The following is a 23,945-nucleotide window of genomic DNA, read 5'->3' on the forward strand; positions in this document are numbered from 1 at the left end:
AAAGCCCAAATTACTCAACTATAACCAGAGGTGGGTAATCCAGGGGCCAAAGAGTAAAAGTCCTTGCCATATGTTTATTCCACCCATAAACTCAGTCAGCTGATTTCACTAATTAGTTCTCTCTCCTGCTGAATTAGCAAATCCAGGTGATTGGAACACAATACTGAGGAGGACTTTTACTTTCTGAACCTGGACTTTAAGATGGTAATGCTGTTTGTGGAGTTGTTTAATCCTCCTCTGCTGAGATCTTCACAGATTTAATGTCTTCTTTTCTCTTCAGTTGATTTCATCTGAGGCTGTGGCTGAAATTACTCCATATTTAATATACACAGATTATTTTGGCTACGATAAGGTCCAGTTCTGGTTTATTTCTTTGCTCTTGGCTGACATGTGGCATTGCTATGCAGAGGTGTAAAGTCCAGGTTCAGAAAGTAAAAGTCCTCCTCAGTATTTTGTTTCAATCACCTGGTCAAATTTTTTAAATTTAAACGATAAAAAAACTGAAGTTCTAATTTTTGGAGAATCTGATATCTCAGGCTTAAAGGAGAAGTTCACTTTTAAAAAAACTTTTGCTGATTATTTACTCACCCCCATGTCATCCAAGATGTCCATGTCTTTCTTTCTTCAGTCGAAAAGAAATTAAGGTTTTTGATGAAAACATTCCAGGATTTTTTCACATATTATGGATTCCATTGGGACCCAAACGGTTCAAGGTCCAAATGACAGTTTCATTGCAGCTTCAAAGGGCTTTAAACGATACCAGACGATGAATAAGGGTCTTATCTAGCGAAACGATCGGTCATTTCAAAAATAAAATAAAAAGTTTACGTTTTATAAGCACAAATGTTCGCCTTGCTCTGTTCTGTGATGCGCGTTCGTGACGTCAAGTAATACGCAATTACGTTGAAAAGGTCACGCTTGAAAAATTGAAGAAAATGTTCTTTTTGGCTTTTTAATATTAAAACACTCAGGATGCGCACACGAAACGGGCATTTTAAACGATAAACTGACACAAATACATTTGAAAATGTTTATATGGTCCTCCTTCCGCACATTTGTAAACACATCAAACTTGACCTTTTCAACGTAATTGCGTATTACGTGACGTCACGAACGCGCATCACAGAACAGAGCAAGGCGAACATTTGTGCTTATAAAACTTAAACTTTTTTATTTATTTTTGAAATGACCGATCGTTTCGCTAGATAAGACCCTTATTCATCGTCTGGTATCGTTTAAAGCCCTTTGAAGCGGCAATGAAACTGTCATTTGGACCTTGAACCGTTTGGGTCCCAATGGAATCCATAATATGTGGAAAAACCCTGGAATGTTTTCATCAAAAACCTTAATTTCTTTTCGACTGAAGAAAGAAAGACATGGACATCTTGGATGACATGGGGGTGAGTAAATTATCAGCAAAAGTTTTTTCAAAAGTGAACTTCTCCTTTAAGTGCTCTTGGCCCAACATTCTCAAACTGCTGCCCATGCGTAAAAAGTCTTGGTATTTTAATTGATAGTTCTTTTAAACTTGAAAGTCAAATTAGCTCAGTGGTAAAATCAAGTTTCTTTCAACTCAGACTTCTTAGGAAGGTCAAGCCGTATCTGCCACATAGCCAACTGGAAAAAGTTGTGCATGCTCTGATTACTAATCGTTTGGACTATTGCAATTCATTATATTATGGTCTTGACCAGGGTTCAATCCGCCGATTACAATTAGTCCAAAATGCAGCGGCACGTTTGTTAACAGGGAAAAAGCGCTGTGAACATATCACCCCTATATTGTCGTCTCTCCATTGGTTGCCTGTTGCTTTTAGAATCCATTTTAAAATCTTATTGCTCGTTTTTAAATCTTTAAATGGATTGGCACCATCATATTTATCAGACATGCTTATTTTGCACACTCCAGTTAGAACACTAAGGTCTACTGGCCAATTGTTTTTGGACTGTCCAAGGTCTAGACGTAAAACCAGAGGAGACAGAGCTTTTTCAATAGCAGGTCCTACACTCTGGAACTCGCTCCCTCTTAGTATTAGAGCAGCTACCTCTGTCGAGTGTTTTAAATTATTATTAAAAACTCATCTGTTTGCATTGGCGTTCTAATATTGGCTGAGCTGTGACATTTTATTCTTTGCTGTTTTTAAATATTTTTGGAATAGTTTTGTATTTTATGTTATTTTTATGCCTGTACAGCACTTTGGGGCAGTAGTGACTGCTTGTAAATGTGCTTTATAAATAAACTTTGACCTTGACCTTGACCTTGGATTTGCTAATTCAGCAGGAGAGAGAACTAATTAGTGAAATCAGATGCACAGCAAAAACTCCAGAACTCTCCTGAGAGTTTATTTGGCTCCAGACTCAAGAGTGTTAAAGTGTTAAAATATGAGTGTTAAATTAACACCCAAGAGTGTTAAAGTTAATGAGCTAATTTAGTGATTGATTGAGTGATGATTGACCATTATTGAAGACACCTGATGTTAACAAGCAGAATCACTGAAGGAGAAAATACTTTTTAAGTCACCATTATGGTGATCAGTGTTTGCTTTAGTTGGACAGTTGACCTTTAAATGTTTAACTTTAGATTTTGTTTGACTGTTGTAATTGAATTATAACAGCAAGGTAAACAAAACGAAAAGGCTAACAGGTGTTGGTTATATTTTAACATAATCATCATTTGACCTGAATCACTGAACTCCTTTAGAGTCTAATCTCTGACTTAAATGTATATTGTTGATTACAGCATCACAGTGATTCTACAGAATAAAATACAGATTTTTCAACATAATACAAATGATTTCTTAAAAATTATTTCTTTCAGGCACACACAGACAACTAGAATTAGTGTATGAATCTCAGCAATGGTGACAAACAGATCACCTCTGATCATAAGCTCATTATTTATTCATATTGCAATGCATGATGGGAGCCATGAATGAGTTTGGATTGGTGGCACCCAGAATGCACTGCAACATGCTTTATTATTGTCACCATTGTTGAGATTCACAGGCTGATTATTGATGTCTGTGTGTCTAAATTGAATACTGAAAATTCAGTAAGTACTAGTGATGGGAAGTCCGGTTCTTTTCCGCGAACCAGTTCTTTCGGACATTTCGTTTCAATGAACCGGTTCAAAAAACCGGTTCACCAGTTCTTTTACGTCATCACGTAATGACGTCAATTCTATCATCCCGGCGGATAAATATACATTCAAATAAAGGCATTTGTAATCATAACTTCAGTTAAATAATAGTGCTTATCGTCATAATCATCTTGGATAGGTTTCTTACATTTACGTTTTGAAAATTAACCCTGTAGTAGGCCTAGGGCGATGCGCAAACGCGGATGTTTTACATGTCTTAAAGTGAATAAACTTCATCATTTTTATTTTATTTGTAATTAAATAAACTTACATTTCGCCGAATTCGGCCCCTCATTCAAGTCCTTGGTTCACCCGTGCTCATGTATCAGCACAGCGCATAGACAGTATAAACACAGCATCAGTTGGCCAAAAGAAAGTTCGGTTCAGAGACGGTGTTGTTATCACGCATGCGCAGTCTCTCCAGCTCGTCGGTTCTCCGTATCGAACGTGTCCGAAAGAAACAGTTCTCGGTTCTGTACTGGTGATGCGAGAACTGCTGCAACAACCAGTTCTTGACTCGAGAACCGCCTGTGTGTGAGCTGAGAACTACTGAAACCTTACTAGGCTATAGCCTTATTCAGTCGACAAAACAAAAAACTTGATGCATATCTATGTTTAATATGTTATGTTTTGATTAACACATTATAAACATTTACTTTGCACCCTTTAAAACCTTGGCAAGAGTTTACGTCAAAAATGTATATCAACTTACTTAGAAATTAAATGATCTGTTCCAGAAAATAATGTTTTAGTATAATAATAAATGTTTAGTTTTACAATCCATTCATTGTGTTTCCAATCTTTAAAATAATACAGTGAAAAGGCAGTAGCCTATGTGATAAAAATGTTTCTAACATGTTTTATTTTGTTACACTTATTGATGTTCAGTAAAATACTTCAGATTTGCATGCATTTCGTCCCTCTGAAAAAATTGCACGCATGCTCAGCTCATCAGCTCATCGGTTCTCCGTATCGAACGTGTCCGAAAGAAACAGTTCTCGGTTCTGTACTGGTGGTCCGAGAACCGCTGTACCTGTACATTCGGTAGTGCGCGCATGCTCAGTATCAACTGCTCGTGCTCATCACTTCTCTCAGCACGTCTCAGTTCAGTGAACTGTTGGATTTACTGGAGTAACATATATGCCTACTTCGGGATATTGGTTTATTTTGAGTAACGTTAGAGGTGACTGTCAGGACTCAGGCATGTCCGAAAGTGAGTAACTTTACTAACTTGTTGTGGATCAGTGCTGACGCAAGACGCAAACTGTTTTGAACGATTCAGTCCGATTTAGTGTACTGGTTCGACCAGTTCACTAAAAAGAACCGGTTCAAAAGAACGATTCGTTCACGAACCGGACATCACTAGTAAGTACACTGTAGAATCACAGGCTGCTGTAATCAACAAGGTAAACCAATTTCTCTAAATGAGATTTGTGATTCAGGTCAAATTATGATTATGTCAAAATATAACCAACAGCACCTGATCAACTTTACTCTTTGTTCATTGGGCTGGTATACCTCAGTTACAGCAGCCAAACTAAATCTGACGTTAATAGTTTAAGGGTCAAGAGCCCAACTAAATCAAATACCGATCACCATAATGGTAACTTAAAAATTAGATTTTTCTCCTTTGGTGATTCTGCTTGTTAACATCAGGTGTCTTCAATAATGCTCAATCATCTCTCAATCAATCACTTAATTAGCTCATTACCTTTAACACTCTTGAGTCTGGAGCCAAATAAACTCCCAGAAGAGTTAATTTAACACTGGAGTTTTTGCTGTGAAAAAAACAAAAACGGAATTGTCTTAGTAATTGTGTGTGTGTGTGTGTGTGTGTGTGTGTGTGTGTGTGTGTGTGTGTGTGTGTGTTACAGTTGTGTAGTTATAATTGATTTGTGTGTATATATCACATATATATATATATATATATATATATATATATATATATATATATATATATATATATATATATATGTGTGTGTGTATGTGTTATAGTCAGAGGTATAAAGTCCAGGGGTCAGAAATTAAAAGTCCTGCCATATGTTTATATTTATATGTATACTCATGAGATCATGGGTGGAATAAACATATGGCAGGACTTTAAACTAATGTAAAACATAAAATGTTGCCACCATTACGGTAAAATCAAAAAAAATGTTACCGTAAATTTCACAGTTTTTTTTTTTTAACCCTCTGATGGTTTTCATTTATGTCCACACTCGTGTTTTTTGGGGTCTCCAGAGACCCCAGACAATAACATGTAATATTGTAACAGTATAATAGTTATTTTTTTTAACAAATGTAATTTTACTCTGTTTATTAATGTTTTTACTCCACATTTGTGCAGTTTTTGGAGGATTTATGATATATTTTAAATTTATATAAAAAAATAAAAAAAATGTAAAAAAAAATTTTTAAATAGGTTTTTATACAAAAACAGCGTTTTATGTAAAATTCACTTTATAAAAGACCCACATTTCTAAATTGCATTTATAGGGATAGCATGAATAATTTGACATGGTTTAGTGTAAAATTTTTACCCATATTTTGGAAAATGTAGTTTTGAATTAAAACAATAATAATTTTAGCCACTAGATGGCTATAGAGCCCCATTATATGCTATTTGCTATTTGACTAACTGAAAGATATCTTTTCACAAGTTTTTCCAGTTGGATTCATATCTAAATATTATGAAATCACAATGCTAACAATAAAAATGACTTTTTCGTCTAAGTTTAGCATTTTTTGTACAGATTTTTTTTCTTCAATAATGTTACATTATGATTAGAATCAAACCTAAAAAAGATCAAAGTTGAGTTTTTATAGTTTATCATTTATTTCAATCTTCTTTTTTTCATATAATTGTACAAATGTCTGATTTTGATGATGAATTTTGTCTTTTTTTTAGTTTTGTTTTGTTTTTTAGTTTTTTTCCCAGTACAAACATTTTTAAACTTTGACAAAAGTCATTTTTATTGTTAGAATTGTGATTTTATAATATGTAAATATGAATCCAACTGGAAAAACTTGTGAAAAGATATCTTTCAGTTAGTCAAATATTTTTTTTTTTAATTTTTTTTTTTTGTTAGTCAAATAGCAAATAGCATATAATGGGTCTCTATAGCCATCTAGTGGCAACATTTTTATTTTTTTACTTTTAAAACTACATTTTCCAAAATATGGGCAAAAATTTTACACTAAACCATGTCAAATTATCCATGTTATCCCATAAATGAAATTTAGAAATTTGGGTCTTTTATAAAGTGAATTTTACATAAAAAAAACAAACAAACCTGTATTAGCTGTTTTGTACAAAAACCTATAAAAAAAATAAAAAATAAAAAAATAATTTAAAAAATCATTTAATTCTCATTTAAGTAAAGAGAGACTCACCTGATATGAGTTTCTTCACCCAACTAGACTGACTACACAGAAATATGTGTGTCAGAAGATTATATGACCGTTCTCTGTTCATCCAATGAGGAAAAAAGCAAAACAGATTTTGTCAACCCTTCCTGATAACATTCAAATTAACATTCAAATTTGGACGAATTAATGAATTCAATTAATACAAAGATCACATTTCTAAAAACATGGTACATTTGCTTTAAAGGAGATTACAAAATTACTATTTACTATGAAATGACTATGTTTTTTCTCTCTCCTTAGACCTTTATATCATCTTAGATCTTCATATTTGCCATAATGCATATTTTCGAAACTCAAAAAGTGGGTTTGCAAAGACGACCACAGCTTCACGTTCATCTTCAATGTTTAAAGCCCAAGTTTGACCAAAGTGACCAAAATCATCATCAAACTGCTCTTCATTACAAACTTCAGCATGTCTAATATTCATGACCGGTGTGAATAGATGAATCCATTGTTTCTACACTGTAAAATTATCTCATAGTTTGAATAAGTCCACAGAGTCGGTTTATGCAAATATGGAATGCATGAATAGTTCTATAGAAACATACATTTCTTTATAAACAAATCAATCTCTCAAATTCTGAACACATTTTAAACCAGGTTTCCCAAACAAACTAATACAACATGAAGTTATTTTTGTCAATGATCTGATTTTAAACATGAACCACTTGAAGGCCAATATTGAAAATCATACAGGTTTAGAATGACAAAAGGGCGAGTAAATTATGCCAATTTTCTCTTTAATGTGCCTTTTGACAAAGCAGGAACCTTGGATTAGAGAAATAATCAGTGTTTCATCTCACTACTTTACATGTTGCATCTGTATCACATATCGTTAGCCTCAGCATAATTGCCTAAGTCATATTTCATTGGCAACTTATTTGAACATATTTCAAATTTCAACTTAGGCAATTATGCTATGAGGCTAACGATATGCAAATCCACCGCGGAGTAAAAGAGTCAGCCCAAGTTAACCCTAATGTTAAACTAATACAAAAGTATTTTTATTACTATTATTATTTAACCATTTATTTGTTCAGCTAAGTTGATTCAACAGGTTTAAAAAAAGCAACAAATACACAACAAAGTTAATTTCCCTTATTTTTCAGCAGCTCTGTAACAGAACAGATATTTACAGTTATATTATATATTGAGTACAAATACATGACATGAACATCAAAATGCAATGAATTGAACAACATAACAAATGAGCAAATAAAGCAGTAACTTTTGTCTCTTTATCTCTCTCGCTCTCGCTCTCCCTCTCTCTCTCTCTCTTTCTCTCTCTCACTCTCTCTCTCTCTCTCTCTCTCTCTCTCTCTCTCTCTCTCTCTCTCTGTATGTGTGTGTGTGTGTGTGTGTGTGTGTGTGTGTGTGTGTGTGTGTGTGTGTGTGTGTGTGTGTGTGTGTGTGTGTGTGTGTGTGTGTGTGTGTGAGTGAGTGAGTGAGTGTTCACATTGTAGATGTGTCAGTGTCACCAAATTTATTTTTGTGGTGGTTCCGCATTTTGGACTATTTTATGTGACAAATTATAAGAGAGCAGTTTTTATAGTGTCACAAATGTATTTCTTTGTGTGTGTGAGCGCATGATAAATTTACATTGTGAATGTTTTTAGCACTGTTTTTATGTCTGTCTATCTGTGTTCTGTGTTTTTTTCTGATTTTGATGATGAATTTAGTCTATTTTTTTTCTGTTTTTTTTCCCCAGTACAAACATTTTTAAACTTTGACAAAAAAGTCATTTTTATTGTTAGAATTATGATTTTATAATATTTAAATATGAATCCAACTGGAAAAACTTGTGAAAAGATATCTTTTACTTTTAAAACTACATTTTCCAAAATATGGGCAAAAATTTTACACTAAACCATGTCAAATTATCCATGTTATCCAATAAATGAAATTTAGAAATTTGGGTCTTTTATAAAGTGAATTTTACATAAAAAAAAAAAAAAAACTGTATTAGCTGTTTTGTATAAAAACCAATAAAATTGTTTTTATTTTTATTTATATAAATTTAAAATATATCATAAAACCTCCAAAAACTGCACAAATGTGGAGTAAAAACATTAATAAACAGAGTAAAATTACATTTGGTAAAAAAAAAAAACCCTATTATTCTGTTACAAAATTACATGTTATTGTCTGGGGTCTCTGGAGACCCCGAAGACCAGGAGTGTCACTATTTTTTTCACGCTAACATAAAAACAGATATCATTACAATTTTTTTTTTTTTTTATTGTAGATTTAGAAAGGGTTGAGAGCCCTACAAAGTTTCATGCCATTTGGACAAAGAGAACTTTTTAAAAAAAATTCAGCAAAAGTCATTTGCGGGTCAAAAAGACCCCGAAGACCATCAGAGGGTTAAAAACTGGTTTCATATTTCCTCATTTGAATGATGGACAGATAACTTCACTATATCATCTCAACAAACAAACCTTTTCTTCAGTCAGTCGTGTCGGGTGATGATCACTGTGATTATATCATGATATATCAAGTTTGTGTGTGTTGAGATGATAGTGAAGTTATCTGTCCATCATTCTAATGAGGAAATATAAAACCAAGTCATGTTTTCCTTCCTCAAATTCAAATACAACTTTCCACACAAAATGTGTAATTTCCTCAGTTCCCCCTTCTCCCTATTTTTCTCAGATCGACGCAACCCGGCATGGATAATGTTGCAACATTCCCAACAGTCTCGTCCATCCCTCAAACTCAGATTATTGACTCGTGTCATACATATAAATTGTAAATTCTCTGATTATTTCACAGATATCTACAGTTAAGACTTTTGTATGATACATTTTAAATAAATATGTTGCAAAAGATGTCTTATTTTCATTTTCCAGCTATTAATGACAAAACTGCAAAAACGTGTAGATTGATAGAAACACTAAAGCATTTAATTCTCATTTAAGTAAAGAGAGACTCACCTGATATGAGTTTCTTCACCCAACTAGACTGACTACACAGAAATATGTGTGTCAGAAGATTATATGACCGTTCTCTGTTCATCCAATGAGGGAAAAACACAAAACAGATTTTGTCAACCCTTCCTGCTAAAATTCAAATTAACATTCAAATTTGGACGAATTAATGAATTCAATTAATACAAAGATCACATTTCTAAAAACATGGTACATTTGCTTTAAAGGAGATTAAAAAATTACTATTTACTATGAAATGACTATGTTTTTTCTCTCTCCTTAGACCTTTATATCATCTTAGACCTTCATATTTGTCATAATGCATATTTTCGAAGTTGTGCTCAAAAAGTGGGTTTGCAAAGACGACCACAGCTTCACATTCATCTTCAATGTTTAAAGCCCAAGTTTGACCAAAGTGACCAAAATCATCATCAAACTGCTCTTCATTACAAACTTCAGCATGTCTAATATTCATGACCGGTGTGAATAGATGAATCCATTGTTTCTACACTGTAAAATTATCTCATAGTTTGAATAAGTCCACAGAGTCGGTTTATGCAAATATGGAATGCATAAATAGTTCTATAGAAACATACATTTCTTTATAAACAAATCAATCTCTCAAATTCTGAACACATTTTAAACCAGGTTTCCCAAACAAACTAATACAACATGAAGTTATTTTTGTCAATGATCTGATTTTAAACATGAACCACTTGAAGGCCAATATTGAAAATCATACAGGTTTAGAATGACAAAAGGGCGAGTAAATTATGCCAGTTTTCTCTTTAATGTGCCTTTTGACAAAGCAGGAACCTTGGATTAGAGAAATAATCAGTGTTTCATCTCACTACTTTACATGTTGCATCTGTATCACATATCGTTAGCCTCAGCATAATTGCCTAAGTCATATTTCATTGGCAACTTATTTGAACATATTTCAAATTTCAACTTAGGCAATTATGCTATGAGGCTAACGATATGCAAATCCACCGCGGAGTAAAAGAGTCAGCCCAAGTTAACCCTAATGTTAAACTAATACAAAAGTATTTTTATTACTATTATTATTTAACCATTTATTTGTTCAGCTAAGTTGATTCAACAGGTTTAAAAAAAGCAACAAATACACAACAAAGTTAATTTCCCTTATTTTTCAGCAGCTCTGTAACAGAACAGATATTTACAGTTATATTATATATTGAGTACAAATACATGACATGAACATCAAAATGCAATGAATTGAACAACATAACAAATGAGCAAATAAAGCAGTAACTTTTGTCTCTTTATCTCTCTCGCTCTCCCTCTCTCTCTCTCTCTTTCTCTCTCTCACTCTCTCTCTCTCTCTCTCTCTCTCTCTCTCTCTCTCTCTCTGTATGTGTGTGTGTGTGTGTGTGTGTGTGTGTGTGTGTGTGTGTGTGTGTGTGTGTGTGTGTGTGTGTGTGTGTGTGTGTGTGTGTGTGTGTGTGTGTGTGTGTGTGTGTGTGTGTGTGAGTGAGTGAGTGAGTGTTCACATTGTCGATGTGTCAGTGTCACCAAATTTATTTTTGTGGTGGTTCCGCATTTTGGACTATTTTATGTGACAAATTATAAGAGAGCAGTTTTTATAGTGTCACAAATGTATTTCTTTGTGTGTGTGAGCGCATGATAAATTTACATTGTGAATGTTTTTAGCACTGTTTTTATGTCTGTCTATCTGTGTTCTGTGTTTTTTTCTGATTTTGATGATGAATTTAGTCAATTTTTTTTCTGTTTTTTTTCCCCAGTACAAACATTTTTAAACGTTGACAAAAAAGTCATTTTTATTGTTAGAATTATGATTTTATAATATAAGATATCTTTTACTTTTAAAACTACATTTTCCAAAATATGGGCAAAAATTTTACACTAAACCATGTCAAATTATCCATGTTATCCAATAAATGAAATTTAGAAATTTGGGTCTTTTATAAAGTGAATTTTACATAAAAAAAAATAAAATAAACTGTATTAGCTGTTTTGTATAAAAACCAATAAAATTGTTTTTATTTTTATTTATATAAATTTAAAATATATCATAAAACCTCCAAAAACTGCACAAATGTGGAGTAAAAACATTAATAAACAGAGTAAAATTACATTTGGTAAAAAAAAAAAACCCTATTATTCTGTTACAAAATTACATGTTATTGTCTGGGGTCTCTGGAGACCCCGAAGACCAGGAGTGTCACTATTTTTTTCACGCTAACATAAAAACAGATATCATTACAATTTTTTTTTTTTTTATTGTAGATTTAGAAAGGGTTGAGAGCCGTACAAAGTTTCATGCCATTTGGACAAAGAGAACTTTTAAAAAAAAATTCAGCAAAAGTCATTTGCGGGTCAAAAAGACCCCGAAGACCATCAGAGGGTTAAAAACTGGTTTCATATTTCCTCATTTGAATGATGGACAGATAACTTCACTATATCATCTCAACAAACAAACCTTTTCTTCAGTCAGTCGTGTCGGGTGATGATCACTGTGATTATATCATGATATATCAAGTTTGTGTGTGTTGAGATGATAGTGAAGTTATCTGTCCATCATTCTAATGAGGAAATATAAAACCAAGTCATGTTTTCCTTCCTCAAATTCAAATACAACTTTCCACACAAAATGTGTAATTTCCTCAGTTCCCCCTTCTCCCTATTTTTCTCAGATCGACGCAACCCGGCATGGATAATGTTGCAACATTCCCAACAGTCTCGTCCATCCCTCAAACTCAGATTATTGACTCGTGTCATACATATAAATTGTAAATTCTCTGATTATTTCACAGATATCTACAGTTAAGACTTTTGTATGATACATTTTAAATAAATATGTTGCAAAAGATGTCTTATTTTCATTTTCCAGCTATTAATGACAAAACTGCAAAAACGTGTAGATTGATAGAAACACTAAAGCATTTAATTCTCATTTAAGTAAAGAGAGACTCACCTGATATGAGTTTCTTCACCCAACTAGACTGACTACACAGAAATATGTGTGTCAGAAGATTATATGACCGTTATCTGTTCATCCAATGAGGAAAAAAACAAAACAGATTTTGTCAACTCTTCCTGCTAAAATTCAAATTAACATTCAAATTTGGACGAATTAATGAATTCAATTAATACAAAGATCACATTTCTAAAAACATGGTACATTTGCTTTAAAGGAGATTAAAAAATTACTATTTACTATGAAATGACTATGTTTTTTCTCTCTCCTTATGGTGCGTTCACACCGGACGCGAATAGCGCGTCAGGCGCGAGTGATTTCAATGTTAAGTCAATGCAAAGACGCGTTACGCGCGTAAAAAATTCCTGCGGCGCGAATGAGGCGTAGAGCGCGGCGCGGAAGACGCGAATACGCCTCATTCGCGCGTCAAGTTCGCGCGAATGGCGCGAATTGAGCGTCTGGCGCGTTAAGCGCGTTACGCGCGAATGTTTTATGTAGTGCTTTTTGTGCATTCTCGTGTTTGACGCGAATTCGCGTCTGCCGCCCGAGTTGAAAAATCTGAACTTCTGCGTCAATTCGCGCCGCGTTAACCAATCAGGAGCCTGCTTGCTGCTGTCACGTGGTGAAGTGACAGTTTACAATGTTATTTTATGTTTAGCCTCAATAAATTATTTTGTAATATGACTAAAATGCACAACAAAGCAAATCTTTCACATAAAAACTCGATTTCAATATATGAGAGATACTCATTTTGTATTGAATGCTATTTATTCCAAAAAATAATAAATTGAATGCTATTTATTTTCAATAAATTATTTTGTAATATGACTAAAATGCACAACAAAGCAAATCTTTCACATAAAAACTCGATTTCAATATATGAGAGATACTCATTTTGTATTGAATGCTATTTATTGAATGCTCAATAAATTATTTTGTAATATGACTAAAATGCACAACAAAGCAAATCTTTCACATAAAAACTCGATTTCAATATATGAGAGATACTCATTTTGTATTGAATGCTATTTATTCCATATCTATTCTAGATTATATGAAACATTATTATTCTAATGTAAAGACAACAAACACAATTTAGTGTATAAAAACAAAAATCACAGGACAGGTTTCACTTTTGGAGGCTGGCTCCATTTATTATCAAAACAAAAATAAATGACAGATTAGGTGGGTGCGGGCGAGGGTGAACCTCGCGCCGGGCTGTAGAGCGCGGGCTCGACAGGCAGCGACCACTCGAGGCCGAGGCCTTATACGGCCTACGCTGTCCTCGTCAGCGTCCTCACCGTTATGTCCACCAAACCTAGCTCCTGGAGCAAATTGTGAAACTCCTGAAACCCTCCGGAGGGTCTGGTGGATCCGAGTACAGCGACGATGTCCCCCACGCAGCTGTTTCTGCTCTCCAGAGCATATACGAGCGGTGACTCTCTCGATTAATGCTAACGCTAATGCTCGATAAACATCTAAAAAAGATGGCCGCCAAAACTTTCACCTCTGACGCGCGTAAATTTCGCTTCAAACTTTTGTTTTTACGCGCGTTAGACACGCGAATTAACACAAAGTGGTCAAGCGTCAAACTAGACGCGGCAGGCGCGAATTTGACGCGCTATTCGCGTCCGGTGTGAACGCAGCATTAGACCTTTATATCATCTTAGATCTTCATATTTTCCATTATGCATATTTTCGAAACTCAAAAAGTGGGTTTGCAAAGACGACCACAGCTTCACGTTCATCTTCAATGTTTAAAGCCCAAGTTTGACCAAAGTGACCAAAATCATCATCAAACTGCTCTTCATTACAAACTTCAGCATGTCTAATATTCATGACCGGTGTGAATAGATGAATCCATTGTTTCTACACTGTAAAATTATCTCATAGTTTGAATAAGTCCACAGAGTCGGTTTATGCAAATATGGAATGCATGAATAGTTCTATAGAAACATACATTTCTTTATCTAAACAAATCAATCTCTCAAATTCTGAACACATTTTAAACCAGGTTTCCAAAACAAACTAATACAACATGAAGTTATTTTTGTCAATGATCTGATTTTAAACATGAACCACTTGAAGGCCAATATTGAAAATCATACAGGTTTAGAATGACAAAAGGGCGAGTAAATTATGCCAATTCTCTCTTTAATGTGCCTTTTGACAAAGCAGGAACCTTGGATTAGAGAAATAATCAGTGTTTCATCTCACTACTTTACATGTTGCATCTGTATCACATATCGTTAGCCTCAGCATAATTGCCTAAGTCATATTTCATTGGCAACTTATTTGAACATATTTCAAATTTCAACTTAGGCAATTATGCTATGAGGCTAACGATATGCAAATCCACCGCGGAGTAAAAGAGTCAGCCCAAGTTAACCCTAATGTTAAACTAATACAAAAGTATTTTTATTACTATTATTATTTAACCATTTATTTGTTCCGCTAAGTTGATTCAACAGGTTTAAAAAAAGCAACAAATACACAACAAAGCAACTAATTTTCCTTATTTTTCAGCAGCTCCGAGGAAGATTCATTTGCATTCAGTCTGGAATTACACACAGCCCCCTCACATACACAAACTGTGGCTTTTAACACTATGCTTTCGTCGAACACTATTTACATAATTTCAGGAATATACTGAACATTGTTTGTGTATCCTTTACAAGACAATAAAGGGTTGTGTTGTTTAACAGTTGAAAACCAGTATTCAAATACTCCAATAAAGAAGAAAATGTTGTAGAAGCAGTACAACTGGAGGAAAACATCCAATTTCATAACAGAAAACAGATTTCTCACCATTTTAACCCCATACTGTTAGACCTTACCAGGTTTTTTTTTTTACAGTAAAATACTGGCAACATTGTTGCCAGTAATTTACTGTTAATTGTAGTTATTTACTGTAATATACAGTATGTTACTGTAAAAATGCACTAAATTAAAACTCGAGTTAACTAATTCCACTTGCAGAAACCGCCTGCCTTAAATTGACCAACTGTCATTTAAATGTATTAACTAAAATTTATAATGCACTAATAACGTGAGCAAAGTATTACTGTGAACTTATTTCATTTGAGAACACTAAAAAAATAGAACTAAAACACTAAACACTAAAATCCGCAATTATAGTTTTTTGGGTCACCATTGTGCAGAAGAGTAGAGCCTGTGCTTCAGTCCAGGAGAAGATCTGCAAACATTGATGATATGCTGCATGTGTCTTTATCTAACAGACAGTGACTGTAGTTGCTGGTCCAGTGGAATATTTTACTGTAAAAAAACTGGTACGGTCTAACAGTGTGATGTTCTGATATACAGTAATGGTTAATTGACACAACTGACTGCTTAACTAATGCTGGGTACACACCAAAAGATTTTTTACATCTTATAAGATTTTCAAAATGTGACAGACCACAAACATGAGGACAAAAAATCCTAGATTTAAGCGTTTTGCTCCTATAGTGTGTGGTCTGCCATGATGTGACAAAGACAGCACACCACACACAAACAGATTTTCAACCAGAGTCTCGACTATGAACACAGGAAATCTCGCAAAATATCGTGAGACTTCAGAATAAGCATGACGGACGATATGCAGGAAGAAATTGCGATAGTGTTTGGAATGATTTTCACAGAAAATTCACGTGAAAAAACCATTGTACCTACCATTATATATAACCTTTTATACAGAAATATATTCATTCTTTATTGTCTTTATTGTCTCTTTTTTTTTTTTTATTGATTTTAAGAATTATACAATTACAGTCAGGGGGGTACAAAGAGTAAAGCCGATAAACAAACATAAAAAGACATATACATAAACAGTGACAAACTTAAAAGTTAAACAAAAATTTGAAAATGTTTACAGATTGAAACGCACTTTGCAGCTTTCTTATTTTTCAAACCCAATATTGTGTTTAGGTATTGTAAAATGTCTGCTCTTAAAATGAAAAACAAAGGCTTGTTTCCTCGAAATTTACACTTATGAATACTAAATCTTAACATTAAGCTTCCTGCAAGTGTGTGTGTGTGTGTGTGTGTGTGTGTGTGTGTGTGTGTGTGTGTGTGTGTGTGTGTGTGTGTGTGTGTGTGTGTGTGTGTGTGTGTGTGTGTGTGTGTGTGTGTGTGTGTGTGTGAGAATGACCGTTTCTTCCATCATCTCGCTTTCTGATTGGATATTGTTTCGTTTCACGTGATAATCTCCAGAGCGTGCGCGTGTTTGTCCTCGGAGTTCCCCCCACACATCAGGATATCTGATCGTAAATATTAAACATGTTTAATATTTACGATTCGCGATCGGAGCAGCTCCGACGTTCTTCCGAGCAGGTTCGGACACTCTTAACACACCTCACACCAAGGGAAAATCTGATAAAATAATCTGTTAAACCATCAAGATAATCGGGACATAGCTAGGATTGTCGGAAGGGGAGAAATCGGCCCAAAATCAGCCCGATTATCTTTTGGTGTGTACCCAGCATAAGACAATATTGTTTTAAAAGCTATCTGCCTATTATTCTGATAAGAAATATGAGCTCAAGTCCACTGTTTCCTTATTAAATTAAAATCTGTATACAAATGTATTCATAACAATGGCTCACATTTCCAGTGTCTTTTGCATAGTCTATTTTTAGAGACCTTCCACACAGCATCATGTATAATTTCCTATAAGGTTTTTGTTTATGTTGCATTTGTAAGAACTGTAACATCCATACTAGGCCTGCCCAGTGCCCACTAATAGTTGACTAAAGGCCCGTTCACACCAAGCACGATAACAATAAAGATAACGATAAAGATAACTATATATGCGTCCACACCAATGACCGATAACGGTCTTTTTATTCTAAGCACGCGCGCGCCCGGATGATCCAGATCCATTTTAAATGCGCGAGACCTTTAAATTAGAATGGATTCTGATTGGCTGTCAGTGTTTTATCGTTCGACAGCTGGAAAAAAATCGTTCTGAAAGTGATCCCAACGATATCGTTCCTCATACCTTTATCGTTATAGTTGTGGTGTGAACTCTGTTATTCTTTAATATGGAGAACGATTTTTAGAATTATATCTTTATCGTTATCTTTATAGTTATCATCCTTGGTGTGAACGGGCCTTTAGAGACTTTGTCGGCTTTGTCAATTTTATTAGGTTTATTATTTATTCAGTTAGTTGCAGAAAGAAAAATAAAACTCCACACGTGTCAGCCAAGAGCAAAGAAATAAACCAGAACTGGACCTTATCTGAGCCACAAAATCTGTGTATATTTTGTGAAAATATACAGAAAAAGAGACGAGCAGAAACACAAGAACTACAACTGACTTCAGACACAGTCTAAGATGAAATCAACTGAAGAGAAAAGAAGACATTAAATCTGTGAAGATCTCAGCAGAGGAGGATTAAACAACTCCACAAACAGAATTACCAGCTTCACTTATTAAGTCAAGTCAAGTTTATTTGTATAGCGCTTTTCACAATACAGATTGTATCAAAGCAGCTTCACAGTATTAAATTAAAATAATACAACAAAGTTTGTTTCAAGAGGAATTTATTGATTGATAAAATTAGATTAAATATCCCCAAAATATCCCCAACTGAGCAAGCCAAAGGCAACAGTGGCAAGGAACCGAAAAACTTCATCAAGTGACCTAATGGTGTCCTAAAACTCCATCAGGTGACCTAATGGAGAAAAAAAAAAACCTTGGGAGAACCCAGGCTCAGTCGGGGGCCAGTTCTCCTCTGGCATTTATGAGCTAGAGGCCGGATTGTAGTTTGAACTGTAGGATTATATGAATGCCTGGCTGAAGAGATGCAACTTTAATCTAGTTTTAAACTGGGAGAGCGAGTCTGAGCAACGAACAGTATCAGGAAGACTATTCCAGAGTTTTGGAGCCAAATGTGAAAATGCTCTCCCTCCTTTGGTGGTTCTGGATATCCTAGGTATGACCAAAAGCCTTGAATTTAGTGATCTTAAAGAGCGCGATGGATTATAGGGCGATAGAAGATCAGTTAAATAGACTGGAGCTAAGCCGTTTAGGGCTTTATAAGTCAGTAGCAATACCTTGTAATTAATACGGAACTTTATAGGTAACCAATGCAGTGATGATAAAATCGGTGTTATATGATCATATTTTCTTGATCTCGTAAGAACTCTAGCGGCGGCATTTTGGACTAACTGTAGCTTGTTTATTGAGGATGCAGGACAACCAGCTAATAAAGCATTACAGTAATCCAGTCTCGAGGTCATGAATGCATGAACTAACTTTTCTGCATCAGAAACTGATAGCATATTACGTAGCTTAGCAATGTTTCTAAGGTGGAAAAAGGCTGTTTTTGTAACATATGAAATATGATTTTCAAAAGACAGGTTGCAATCGAGTATGACACCCAGGTCTTTTACTGTAGAGGATAAAGTAACAGGACATCCTATGATGTTAAAGTTGTATTGTGCGAAGTTTTGTGGGCGGTTTTTTGAACCGATAAGTATTACCTCTGTCTTGTCTGGATTTAATAAAAGAAAATTACGCGTTTAAATTAAATTATTTTTATTACTTATTACTAACCAGACTGACTTTATTTCTGTCAGACGTCTACAGAAGTTTTATTGAGAATTAAGTAACTGTTTCAAGTCAATTTAACATGAATCAATCACATTTAAGCCAGAAACCTGATACAACGGTGTTGAATCAACATAAATTGTTTAAATAAAGTGAACAGCGTAATTATTATTTTATTTTTATTTATTTTTATGTGCATTTGGAACTATATTATTGTAATTCTCTTCCTATTGATGCAGTGATGCAACTAGAAATCAGTTATTTGATTTTAAAGGAAGAGAAGTAATAAATAGATGACATAACTTATGACTAAATCATTAATTAGTCTGTTTTTCATGTTGAACAATGATCTTGTAAACTTTAATTATTAAAACTTATGTCATAAACAGCTTGTGAAATTTTTCAGTGCATTTATATTATAACTCTATATTTGTGATAATATCTTGCAGGCAGGGCCTGAAATTAACACTCGACCACGCGCCAAATGCGGGTGAATTTTGCAATTGGCGGGTAAAACTGTCAATCTACCTGCCACATTGGCGGGTAGCCAATGAGAATTGAGTGATTCATTAGTTGTTGTTTTTTTTTGTTTGTTTTTTTTTAGTCCGCGACGTAAAATACGATGTTTTGGATGTGCGAGTAACAGTATTAAACTGTTGGTGAGATGGGATGAGATGAGATAAAGCAAAGCTGACGTTGGTTAAGGTAGGCCTACAATGACAGTTACACAGATGTGTGTGCGTGTGTATGTTGAGTTGGGAACCAGTGAGAAAATGTCCGGTACCCGATAACTTTACCAGTAATATTAATATTAATATGCGCGAGTGAGAGAGCGCAAGACAGCGCTCGACGTGTTGTTTGAAGACGTGAGAGTGCGCGCGCGCGGCCGGGGTTCTCTCTGCTCGTTATCGCCCTGTCAGGCACAGCAGTCATTCTATTCTACATCACTTACCGATCAAATAAGGCTTTGGCGGGACAAAAATCGAGACGGCTTTGGCGGGACAAAAATCGAGACGGCTTTGGTGGGACAAAAATCTTCGGCCGCCCAAAAAAATAAAATGCAGGAAAACTCCTGACAATGCTCGTAAGCGTTTGCTACGCTGTTTCTTACCTTGCTTTACGTTGACTTTACTTGTTCCAGCTTCACCGTCACCGCTTTTTTTTTATTTAAATTTTTTTATATTTGTTTAGAAAACCTCTATTTTCTTCTTCTCTTTTCTTTCCTCTTCTGAGCACCGGACTTGTGCTGACCGGACATTTTGAGCGTACTGAACTTCAAATTAAATGACAACATCAAATTTTGATCAGTGGCCAAACCATTTTTGTCTTGGGTGTGGGGGGCCCCAGTTCTGGTGGGGGTGGGGGTGGGGGTGGGGACATGTCAAAAAGTGGTGGGGACATGTCAAGGAGACCAGACCTCATGAAGATGCAGCAGCAGTGGAGGAAGAGGAGTGCATCTGCTCCTTTTTTGTGGACTCAGATTAGCAGCAGTCAGTATATATGAATATGACATATGACTATGTCTGTGACACAGCAAATCAATGAATAAAAAGATGCAGCACTTAAATGTGTATTCTTACAAGTTAAAGAGCAATGTTTGTGTGATTTCTAGTTTTCACCTTTATGAGGCAAAAAAAAAAACAAAAAAAAAAACTGGCTGGTAAAAAGTTACTGTGGCAGGTGGATTTTTAAATCCACCTGCCACAGTGGCTAGTGGTCAAAAAACAGGCCCTGCTTGCAGGTGATCATGCTCAAATCACACACAGACTTCAACATTCAGCATGCAAAACACAACAATGGTAACAATACTAAGTCGCAAGTAAATCTAATGTAAATTAATTACACTTGATACATACTGATATGACTTTTTTTATTTACAAATTTCATTATTCAATTATTAATTACTTTATTTTCAAATAATTCAGTTTGATTTTGATTTAATTTTTTACATGAGAAGAGTAGGGTACAATAATTGACTTTTTGCATTTACATTCTTTTATTGGTTCACTCAGATATCTCTCTATTGTCTTATGTAACTGATCTCCGTGAGTAAAGAGCACAATTGTGTGATTTAAGAGCACCAACATTATTCTGGATCCATTTCACAACTTTCCTGCTCTCCTGTGTGAATGTCTCACCCAGTTTGATCACCAGTATCAGGGAGTCCTACAGTGTCGATGACAGTGACTGTTTGCCCGTCCAGCTCTGTGTGTGCTGCTGTACAGACCCTGGTCACAGATGAAGCAGGAAAGCTTTCTTCAAATGGTCTTCTATCTCCACCTCTGATGGTGTTTCCTGACGCACTCTTTCCTGATCCAGTCTTACCCAACAGCACAATATTCACACCTGACAATGCAAATATGATTGACAGAAGGTATGTGGATTGATTGAAAGAGCACACAGATAGAAGAATGGACACATTGATGTTGGCATGGTTTTAATACTCACTTAGAAGAGGTTGGTTGATGATTCTTCTTCTTTGCATGTTGCTCATGAGTTTGATTGGATTTATTGATTGTTTTCTCCCTCGGTCATAAAGAAACATACATCATTACTTTCAGTGTTGGTATAGCAAAAAAAAATAATAAGAAGAAAATGTGGTTCTCCCACATTCAACTGCTTTTTTCCCCCAGAAAATGTCTTATTTTTTGTAAATATTTGTATGAACATATGGTCACATGTGGTTTGCACTTGAGTTGTTGATCTTCTCCAGTAGTTCAGAGACTTGATTTCAATCCTCACTCTTCTCATTATTGAAGGCATGATATCTTCCCTCACATTCATCCACTACCTTCATCAGCTCTTGGTTCTCCTGTAGGAATTCTTCTATTGGTTTGACTAACTGATCAGCTCCAGTGAACAGAAGCATAGTTAATCTCTCAGCTTCTTCTCCAAAGTTCTTCTGAATCCATTTGACTGTGTTTTGCTCCTCATCTGTGAATCTCTGAGTCTGATGACCAGCAGAAACACATGAGGACCAGGATCAGACAAACTCAAACTCTTCCCAATCTCAGCCTTCAGATCTTCATCACATGTGATGGACGTGTGAAACAGTCCTGGTGTGTCCATCACTGAGATGTTTCTGTTGTCCACATTTCCCTTATGTTTCTCACAGTGTTTACTTGTAGAAACAGGGCAGGAACCAGCTCTAAACGCATCTCTCCACAGTGTTTCATGTTGCACTCTTTCCTGATCCAGTTTTATCCACCAAAATATTCCTCAGATCTTCCACTGTGAATTAAAAACAAAACTCACCCTTTTCAGTGCATATTTGAATTCATGATTTACTTTATTTAAATGACTGCACTATTAAAAAAGGCCAGAGCTGACCCCTTTGTCATAGTATCACATCATTTTATGATTTAATGCATTTTTAAACAAACATAATTAATAATTACATCATCAACAAACTTCCAACAAACTTTGTTGATGTTTATTTTATTTATTCAGTTAAGTTTCAGTTGAATAAATATATTAAAAATATATGCTTCTATTCCATAAGTCAGCTAAACAGAAAGAGCAGTTGTTTAAACCACTTTAATGCAGTCACTTGACTGTCATCAATGCAGAATTGTTGCAAAAAATAGAAAATTCCTGAAGAATACAATTTCAATAAAACATCAACATCTAAACCTCTGTTAATTCTCAACAACTTTTGTAGACGTCTAACAGAAATACATTTTTTATTTTTTTTTATTGAGTTATCTTTTGTCATTTTATTAGCTCATTAATTGTTGTAAAAAAAAAAAACACCTACAACCTATCTAAATGTTTACCTACAAGTTCAGTTTTTGTGTTATTTTTATCTATACAAAAATACTGCAATCACTGGCACTGAGATAAGAAGAGTGATTAAGTGACCAAAAAAAAAAAAAGGAATAGGTCATGAGATAGCGTAGTCTTCACCTGTGTTTTGATCTGTTTTGATCAGGAGATTCTCTACTCTTTCAGAAAATATGTAATAGCGCCCCCTACCGTATAAAAGTGAAAATACGGAAAGACGGAAATTTCTGTCAATGGCGGGGAAAGAGTTAACTTGTATTGAACCCAGAATATTCCTTAATGACATTTAAAGCTGTATATTTGTGTATTTGCATAGATTAGCATTGTCCCTCCCAACACTCTTTTGTATGTTTTTATATTAAAAACTAACTTTGAGTAAAGCATCCTTGAGAAATAAGGCAATCTTTTTCCACATGTTTTCTAAGTACACTCAACTAATGACATTTTACAGTGTAAATATATTGTAAATATATTTTCCAATATATGATAAATGAAAAGCAGCAATTATGTATTATTCAATATATTGTCATAAATAATGCAACATTGGTCTTCATATATTTTTCAGTATATTTATATTAATCATAAATACATGGAAATATATTTTGGTTCGGTAAGGAAAGATCCATGTCTACATCAGGGAAATCACGTGATCATATTTACAGTAATCTCACGTTACCTTGTAGAGAAAAGCAGAGACAAACGCCACCCAATGGACAGACTAGAACAAACCACCGAAAATATCTGGACTGGGATTATGCAATATTTATCAGTTGAAATCAGTGGCGTACCGCACATCTATGAGAAAGAGTAGGCTATGTGCTATTTTATTTTTTATATTTGTTAAATTCTGCAAGGGGGTCATAAGGAGACAGAGTGGTTGTATGCAAACTTATGCATTCAGCTGTTTTGGCTCGAGATGAAACGGCAGGTAAAAGTTTGTTTAAATACATTTACATGTAAACAAATTAATGGACAGGCCCATTGTGTGTTGTGAAGTGCAAATGTCAGTCATGGTATTTATCTAACACATCCGATTTTTTTAGCACCTTTAAATGACTATTTAACTAAATTAATAATACCGTAATATTTATCAATTGCACTTGGTTGTATTTTACACGTATTCAATTAAACTATCGTCATTTACATTTGTTCAC

The 23,945-nt window shown here is 34.7% G+C and overlaps 1 protein-coding gene and 1 long non-coding RNA gene across 3 annotated transcripts in view; one reads left to right on the forward strand and one right to left on the reverse strand.

Moving 5' to 3' along the window:
• LOC309493637 (uncharacterized protein) overlaps positions 1 to 9,513 on the reverse strand; it is a 186,651-nt gene extending 177,138 nt beyond the window's left edge. The window contains exons 1-2 of the mRNA XM_082162791.1: positions 9,499 to 9,513; positions 6,530 to 6,603 (exon numbers count right to left, since the gene is read on the reverse strand). The gene's annotated coding sequence lies outside the window, so the exon portion shown is untranslated. The remainder of the gene's footprint in view (positions 1 to 6,529; positions 6,604 to 9,498) is intronic.
• Positions 1 to 23,945, forward strand: part of LOC309493910 — an 87,081-nt gene that overhangs the window by 33,985 nt on the left and 29,151 nt on the right. The gene's annotated exons all lie outside the window — the stretch shown is intronic.

Source organism: Leuciscus leuciscus (assembly GCF_965113295.1).
Source record: "Leuciscus leuciscus genome assembly, chromosome: 3".
NCBI classification, from domain to species: Eukaryota; Metazoa; Chordata; class Actinopteri; order Cypriniformes; family Leuciscidae; genus Leuciscus; species Leuciscus leuciscus.